The following is a 9,742-nucleotide window of genomic DNA, read 5'->3' as shown; positions in this document are numbered from 1 at the left end:
CTACTCTGGCCTGGATTTCTGAGAAATAAATGCCAAACAGTAAGGGGCCCAGCACAGACTGCTGTAGTACTCCACTGGTGACCGGTCTACTGCTGTAGGTGATGTCATCAGTTTTGACAGACTGTGTTCTGTCAGTGAGCCAATTAGCTACCCATCTAGTAATATAAGGGTAAATCAAATCCCTATCTGTGAGAGTTTCTCAATGATGCCAGAGTGGACAATTGTGTCAAAAGACTAGCCACTGCTGAGATAGGCAGTGTGCACTGTCTTATCTTTGTCTATGGCTTTAGTGACAATCTTAAAGAAGTCCACAAGGCTTAATAAGCATGATCTACCCTTAATGAAACCAGACTGGATTGGGTCCAGCATCTGGAGGTCACCTATGTCCTTGTTGATAAGGTCTATGATAATTATTTCCATGACCTTGCAGATTAGGCTGGTTAGACTTATAGGTCTCTAGCTCCCAGTGTCAATTGATGCCCTCCCCCCCTTTGTGCAGACATATTACTGTTGCTGTTCTCCATTCTGCAGTAACATAGCCAGTTCTCAAGCTATGATTAAACAGAGCACCAAATGGGTCAGCTAGGTCTTGTTTTAGATTGTTTAGTAAACAACCTGGGATATTATCTGGTCCCAATGAGGCTTTGTTTTTCCTTGGCGAGTGCAGAGATGACCTGTTTTCTAGAGATACTAGGCAGACGGCTGGTGCCAGTTATGCTTTGGGATATGGCAGGTGGGATAGGGAGTTAAAGTTTGCACTGAATCTCCAGCTAGCTGGTTGGCAATATCTTCTGATGTAGTTTGGGTGATCCCATATACAACCAGTTCAGCACATAGCTGGGCATTCCCCTTCAGGCTTTTTGACACATTTAAAGAATATCTTATGATTATCCTTTGCTAGGGATGCAATTTTAGTTTTGTAATTTGCTTTAAAAGACTTTACAAGATTTCTGATTTTCTTGTTTAGGCATAGGAGGGAACTCTTCCTCTACAGAGTGATATCCCTCTTGCTTTTAGGCAACAGTTTCTTCCTCTTGTTATATAATCTGTTTATACTTGAAGTTCACCACAGTGGCTTGTTTTACGGGAAACCTGGTTTTGATCTGGTCAGGTACAGCAGAGTTTATGCAGATACAGTTGCTTAAGTGTTTGTAGAGGGCGGTTGTCTACACTTCCACATAGTGATCACTGATGTTTATGATTGTAGGTAGAATGAAGCTATGAAGCTTTTTGTACCATCGCTTAGTCGGCTGTGCTTAGCTCTGGTAAAGTATTTTATAAGTTTTGTTCCTGTGAGGGTGTCTTTTCCAGTAATTACATCAAATGAGACTGATTTGTAGTCTGACCTATTCACATAATCCTGGTGTTTAGTTACTAACAAAGCTTGAGAAACTGGTGCCTGATGCCTGATCCACCCTATGGTTAATAATCATGTGGCAGAGTCAATAGCTGTAGCTTTGATTGTCAGTCTCTAAACAACTCTTGGTATAATACCAGACCAAGCCATTGATCTCCCATAAAATTATTGGTGAAGCCCCTAAAAAGTCTGTAATAGTACAAGAAATAGTCTCCTCTTTGGCACTTTATCCCACCCAAATGACCACTAACCATCTTAATTGAAACAGCCAACAACTTAAGCTCCTTCACTGCAGCTAATTACTGATGACACATCATACCTCTCCTTCCTCTCAACATGTCATCCTAACTCACATTGTTGAGACCCAAACTTCTTACTTTCCAATGACTTACTAGCAGCATAATACATATAGTATTGGTCCATAATTAACACAGACTTGGGGTCTGCAAAATAAACAAAACATTACTTTCACAGCTGTTTGACCACCCTGGTAACAATCTTTAAAACCTAAGCCACTACACTTAAAATAATAACCAAGTACCTAGACTATCCAATGTAACTAGTAAAAACTCTTGACATCCACCTTCTATTCCTTTTAATAAATTTTTAGGCCTCTTTCAGCTGCAAGATCTGTGACCTTGTCAACCTGAAATGAATGTGAAAAACATTTACAATCTACAAGACCTTGACTCCTCAATGCCTTCTTCAAAATAGATTTAAATTACGTATCTTATCATTAAAATGGAAAAACTTACCGTTATCATCCCCAAACACCATACCTTTCAATGACAAAACCTACCTCACTAGACAAAATAAACTCTTCTCTTGCTTTTTGAAAATCCTAAGACTAGCCCAGAAGTAATACATAAAATAAAATAAAATAAAAAATCAGCCCATTTAATCTTCCCTTACAATTCAACCTTTCATTTAAAAAAATCATCAATGTGTCCCACAACAGAATCATGCACAGAAGAGACCACCCAGTGTATTCCTCTCATAACAATCCTCTGCAACTTATGTCTGACTTATCAACCAACAGTTCTTGTCCTATCCTCACATCCTACAAGCCTACGGCTGTGCTCAATGCTGCCAAATGGTAGTTGGTTCAAAGATAAGTACTAAAGTAGTTGCCCTTGTGGGCCCTTTTAAGCATAGCCAATTCCCCCTCAAAGGTGAGAATCACACCTTGTACTTTGTGTTTGTGAGGTAAACACCTTAACCACTATTCTATATACAATTTACAGTTTAATGAGAGCTGTTCCTTTCCTAGACTGGTAACCATAATTAGCCACACTATATACACATTGGCTTCTTGCTTTACAGGCTGAGCTAAGATACATTAAGCATAATCTGACATCCTCAGTCACCTAAATGCCATCTGTACACCATACACTGAAGTACAAAACTAACCAGCCATCCTCTTTTATGCAGGGGTAAATTTGAAAGCAAAAGCAAAGCTGACTTGTAGGCTTTCTTTGTATAGGTTGCCCAAGCTTGCTGAGTCAACCAACTTGCTACAATAATCCAATCTCCTACAATTCTCTACGATAATTCATAAGAAATCCTTCTTCCCCTGAAATTTACAATAATCCTGGAAAACTGAAGATGAGATAAACTATCAGCAATTATATTTAAATTATATTCAATCTGCCTAGAACATAATTTGCAGAAAAAGACAAATTAATTTTCAAAAACAGTAAAACTAACTTCCCCAAAAACAACTTCATCTTATCCAACTTTGTACTCCTTCACACTTTGACCAGCATAACTTCCTCATTGTGAAAGACTACCCATTTATAAATAAGCTCCTTATGCAAAATAACAATTGCCATCTCAGTTGCATAAAGGTAATGTCCTTCCTCCAGGCCAAGGTCCACTCCTGTGGCCACAGTTCTGCCTGTGCTAATCTTATCTGCAGCTTCCTACTTTATATGCTCGAAGTCTGAGAATATCGAATACGATATTCTCAACACGAGTACACCGGAAGCGCAAAACATCGAAAATTTAAACAGAAATCTCTGTAGGCAGAGATTTCCATTTACTTCACTGTAGTGCGATCTCGGAGTTGGTATATTTAAGTAGCGGGGGATATGGGCGTGCAAGAGGGGCTTGCCCCCCTGCCTACACTAGTTTAAATTCTTTTTTTTTTGTGTATATTTTTTTTTGGACTTTGATTGTTTAATAGCTCGATGCATATGGTTCGATCCATATGCATTCGAGCTATTAAACTTTCGAGGTCAAAAGTAGACCCGCAGCTTCCATAAACCAATGCACCTCATCTGAAGATGCCCAGTCTTCCTTCCATATTGTTAACCAATTAAACTGCATCAAAAAGTAATTCTAAATAATCAAGTCCCCTTTCATTATTTTCAATACCCTAAGTCTATACTGATTTTTCATTCCTCCTTCGAGTAAATTAGCTAAAGATTTCAAAAAAATGGTCTACTTGGCCTCGGTGCCCTACAGGGAAAATTCAGCAGTGCTAACATAACTATATTATATTTCACTCTGCTTTTTCTTTACCTAAAATATGCTCAGTCTTAAGCTGCAAGTTTGACAACTCATCTTCTACCAAACAAAATAATCCAATGGAATGCTTATCTCTAGCTCTAAGACTGTCAGAGTTTTTTGTTGGACCTTCTTGTTTCCCTGCCACTAAAGGAACTGCTAATTCCTACACAGCTTTAAAACAACACCCACTTCTTCCTGTACTCCCCTGTTGACCTTTAGCATTCAAACAATAATAATCTAAAAATGATCTGTCTTCTGTCCAGCAAACCACTGCCCCCATTTCCATTGCAGTACCAAACTAAACTAAGCTTTTCAAATGTTGCACATTCTATCACACAACCCATTTTTAGCATGAGCAGGTAAGACTAAAACTTGACCTTTATATGCATAACTAGAAAAAGCCAATCTTCCCTTCTAATAAGCAGCAGCTGAAATGTCACTTCAATATCCAGCTTTATCAGCCATGGATCAGAAAAAAAACATTATGAACTGCAGCACACCATTCAAGCAGTGGCGGCTGGTGACTTCAAATCAAAGGGGGGCTGCAGGAGACTGCTGAATGGGTGGGGCCAATGGATAGGGGTGTGGGCAATAAGAAAGGGGTGGGGTGATGCTAAAAATGTAAAAATTGGTACTTTAATTAAATACACTGCCCTGGGTGCTACTGCCAAACTACCATTATGAGAATCAAATCAAGACAAAATGAATTGTATAAGAAAACAAATAGTCAATGCATTGGCTACATGACAGCTTACTTAATATCTAGATGGAAACAAAAAGTTTGTGAGGCAACAAATAACTTTTTAAATACATTACTGGAATGTCAGTCAAAATCAAGTATAAAAAGCAAGCAGCACTCAACTGAAACCACTTCTCCTTGCACTGCAGTTCTAATTATGATTTATATTCAGCTTTAGAAAAGTACCAGGTAACATGCTGAAAGTAGCAATACCCCACTTGTAAAAATGTTTCTTATCCAAAAAAGACCTGCTGCCTGACAACAGCTATCTACTTGTTTCATGGGGAAAACATGATCAAAGTAAAAAAAGGAACAGCAAACAAGAAACAAGCTCAAGATAAATTGCTTAAAGGATTACTACACAGGTTATGAACCACACATGTTAGATTGCCATTCTGTTTAGTTTACGGGTAAACCCTGCAAAGATGACTGCAAGTCTCCAACAAATGTAATGAGCTTCTGAAAATACTGTAATCCTGTCCTTTATTACAAATACTCTCATATGCATTTGAATACCTAAGTCTTATTCACTATCTAGTTATGTAAATATTCTTTGCATGGCAACAACAAAAAGGCTTTCAATGTTGGTAATTCTTTAACAGTATGCTTATTAAAACTTACTGGCATCTTACAGTCTCAGACAAGCTTACCTGATGGTCATTAAAGCATTGCTACTTAAACACAGAGCAACAGGCACTAGGACGACATGCATTTTCTGAATAAGAAGAAACATAAATCAACAGTATAAAAATATGACAGAAAACAAGAACATTCTGCAAAATCAAGGACAGATGAAAGCCACTGTAATAATTGTGTCTACCTTGGATGGGGGGATACTCTGCACACTTACACTGCATAACTGCTCGTTGCCTTGCTTGGACACATCCAGAGTCACTACGTGGGGGAGTGGGGTGCAAGAAGTATGTCACAGTTCGAAATGTCTCTGGCTGGTGGTGATGGCCCTGACACATTTGTCATACCTCTCAGCCTCAGAGCAAGAAATCTGGACAAAGCCATAAATAGAAGTAGGACAAAGGCCCAAAAATAAGGACAATTTTTAAATATTGCTCTTATAAACTTATAAAGATAATAGAATAGTAGGTCTTGCATTAGTATGAATTTTCCGAAGGGTATGAAATCTGAAACTCAAATGTCTGTCATTACTTTCTTATATTCTAGCTTTAGTCTTTAATGATTTGCCACTAATTTGCCAGAAAATCACAATTTTATAAAAAATGGACCACAAATGAGATGCAAAAAATAAATAAATAAATAAAACAGCCACACAACAGAGCTGGGAACCTGTCAAAGAAGGGACACTTTTTTTAATATTAGTACTGTTAACTTGAGCAACTGACAAAATAAGAGAATCTATGTGCATTTCTGAAATTAAAAGTAATCTATAACTGATCATTACAATTATTTATTAATTGTAAACCCTCCACATTTTCTTCCAAATTTGATATTTTGTGGAGGGATTATTAGAGGGAGAACAACATTTTGAGCCAAAATCAGGGGCATTTGAGAGGTTTAGATATACCTAATTCTATAAGGTGATTTAATTGTGTGTACCTCTCATCCTCTTAACAGAGGAAATCTGGACAAGGCCAAATATATTGGGGGAACATACACACAGTACTAAAAATTGCTCTTGTATAAACTTAGTTGACAAAACAACAGGTCTTGCTTTAGCATGCATTTTTCTGAAGAGTATGATGTCTAAAACTCAATGTCTGTCATATTTAGTGACTTCATTCCTAAATGATTTGCCAGAAAAAACACAAATTTTATGAAGAACAAACCAAAAATAAGAAGCAAAAATCTATTCATTCTGCAAAAATCTGGACAGTTAAGAGGTATAGTTCAGATGGGGCTGTCTGAGTTTGTGACCCTTCCCCCCTCACAAAATCATGGTCAAATGGGACCTCCCCCCTGCAGCTATTCCAATGTCCCGTTACTTGGCTATTTCACCCCATTTACCATAAACACTGCAATGTGCATGCTGCTTTACTTCTACAATGATTTGGATTTCATTTAAACGTTTTATTTTACATTTTACAGCACAAACACTAATGACATCTGCTAAACAAAGCAATGCAGTCTCACAATGAAAATAAACTTAGCATTAAAAATTCTCTGCCCTAGAAACAGCATTGAAACCCACATTCAAGAAAATACATCTGGCCAGTGGCAGATAAAGATTAACTTTGGGCTGTTTTCAAATCATAGGCCCCTTGCACAGGAAACATACATGCATTCATTGATGCACCTTCCTGATTGTATTAAATTATATTCCTTGTTTAATACAGTACAGCAATTAGACAGCATTTTAAATGTATTGTTTTGAACATGTTTCCAGTAAACAATGAAGCAAAAGGCATGCACCAATAATGACAAAACTGCCCAATTCAGAACATTTCCATCATAACCTGAACCTATATATCAAACAAAGCTCCTCATTAGCACACTTCAAGAAAAATCTTGATGATTGGATGGGAGATAGGAAATTCACCCCGGGGATCACTTCTGTGGCTCTGTTTGAAAGAGGCACAGGAAAATAATTTTCTTGGGTGGAAAAAGCCAGGGTACCATTTGGCTAGGCTTATATAGGCCATAGGGCCAAAAGCCTAGTACCTACCTATGAACTTATGAACCTATAAATGTCTACTCAAACTTCTACAATCCACCAGTATCAGTAAATATGCACAATCTCTGCAGAAGAAAGTCATCTAAATAATTCCACATTAAAGAGATCTGTAACTAATGAAGAGGTTGCTGCTAGCAAACAACTTTATATGTCATTGTTTCATCTACAAATAAAGTGCCTGTTGTCATTGAGGAATACATTTCCTATGTTATATTACAAACATGATAAGCTAGTAATATTGCAATAGGGAATGGATGGCAAACTGATAACAGGTTCATTGTTACTAGGTATCTCTGCCAAAGAGGACATTTGCAGGACTGCAGCATCATCACCCTTTGAAAGTCAACACAGTGCAGTATCAGCAATGCATCTATATACTGTGGAAGTAGAACCCCACAGCCTTCTGCATCAAAAGTAAGGACACTACCTGTTGTGCTATTAACAATACAAGCAGACTCAGCATAAGCAGCATTAAACTTCTCTTCAAGATCTCAGCTCCTTGTAGAATCCACTCGACACTCAACTGTATCTCTCAACTTTGAGGCACAACAAATCTAGAAAAAGCCAAAATTTATTTGAGGAGGGACAAAACCCAAGAAAACTAGGGACACATTTTAAACATTGCTTGGATAATCTTGGAACGTTGCTGGAATAAAATGCCATGTTACTACCATGCATTTTACTGCCAAGTATTGAACCCTGGACCCTGTGGACTACATTCAGAGCAACATACCACTATGCCAAAACAGCTGCTTCTTGAAAGATAGGTAGACTGAAATCTAAATGGCTTTCATTTAGTGACTTCAGTTCTCACCATAATGTTCAACCTATTAGCACAAAACACCTAGACAAAGACAATAATGGGGGAATACAACCCCCAAACATATTCGTGAATTCAGTTCTCACTATAGCTGTCAACCTCTTAGCACAAAAAACATGGACAAAGCCCAAAATGGAGGAATACAGCCCCCAAAATAGGGACACATTTCAAATATTGATCTTATAAACAGAAATTTGCTAGAATAAAAGGTTTTGTTTTACCATGTACTTTCTGAAGAATATAAACTCTGTCCACAAATTTCACATGAAGAAAAATATCAGGCAAACATTTCACAAGTGGTTGTAGGTAAGGAATTCAAGCTCTTGCTACCTGGTCCCAAGGTACAGGGTTTGAGTCTAGCCACCAGGTATATTTCCTGAGTTCTATCTAGCCACCAGGTATATTTAACTGGGGCATTACATACACACACACACACACACACACACACACACACACACACACACACACACACACACACCCTACCTGAGCCCAAAGTCCATTGTAAATGACAGTTTCCTTCCTGCAGTAAAATCCATTGCTGCAGAGTCATCTATTCCTGCAGTACAAAAGCCTGTGATGAGAACCTTCCCGTGAGAGCAAGCTGGATGCTACCCAGCCTGCAAATGTCACAGTCCAATCCCCTTCCTGTCTATGTAGTTATAACTGCATAGACTTTTGGGATCTGTGCTGCTGAATGCTGTCTTCCTAATCCGGGCTGCTAGTGATCCAGTCTGGATTCTGTGCGCATGCTCCAGACTGGTTTACCAGCAGTCCAGATATCAGATAATGCTGCGAGTGTCCATGCACAACAGTCCAAGACTCGTGATTGTTTTCTTTTTTGTTTTACTTTTCTTTTTTTTTCTTTTCTTTTCTGTTTTACAGCTGGGGGGGGGGGTTGCAGTCCAGCAGCCCAATAGCATGAGCTGCCCCTGCATTCAAGTATGGATATTGTACTCATGGACTGACACACCTTCATGGAATAAATGTTAACTAACGAGTTTGTGCTCTCCATGTTTGTTCTTTGCAACCAGTTCACATGAAAAAATAAAATAACTGTGTTCCTGAAAGGTGGAGCTGAAAAAGGAGGTAATAATCTCCAGTCCTTTATTTCCTTATCCAACAAATCCTAGACAATATCTTTCTTGCCCTTTACAGACATAAAATATGTTCACACCTTTTCAGTTATAACCAAGCTGAGAGTCTGCAATCAAAGCCAGACATAAGTTCTTCAGCTGCTTCCCTTCTAATGTAATTCTTTAGTTTCTTCCCAAATGCTAACAGTGTCCCAATAAGATTTGTCAAACACAGGAGTATGCACTGGCAATCTTCTGTGTCCCATCTACATCAATTTACTCAAAAATATCAATAAACTCTCTCATTCAAATCTTTACCTTCTCTACCAGACAAATGTGCTGTGATAAATTAACTTTGTCTATTCTCTAAAAAAAACCTTGAACACATCGCTCTGCTGGAACCATCTCCTCCAAATATGACAGACCTACCTGCATAAAGTGCATTCTGGACAAAGCTCAATCCTGCATTGGGTCAGCACCCTGATCTCTGGTACAGTTGAAATCACCGCACATTAGTCTATGAAAATTATCCTGAGAAGTAAGTGGTCAAACAATCTAGTCAATGAATTTGCCCACCCCACATGAGGATGCTACC

Source organism: Protopterus annectens, chromosome 5.part0, assembly GCF_019279795.1.
Source record: "Protopterus annectens isolate FY-2018-M chromosome 5.part0, PAN1.0, whole genome shotgun sequence".
Taxonomy (NCBI): domain Eukaryota; kingdom Metazoa; phylum Chordata; order Ceratodontiformes; family Protopteridae; genus Protopterus; species Protopterus annectens.
The sequence above is the reverse complement of the archived record's forward strand: the minus strand, read 5'-3'. Positions refer to the sequence as shown.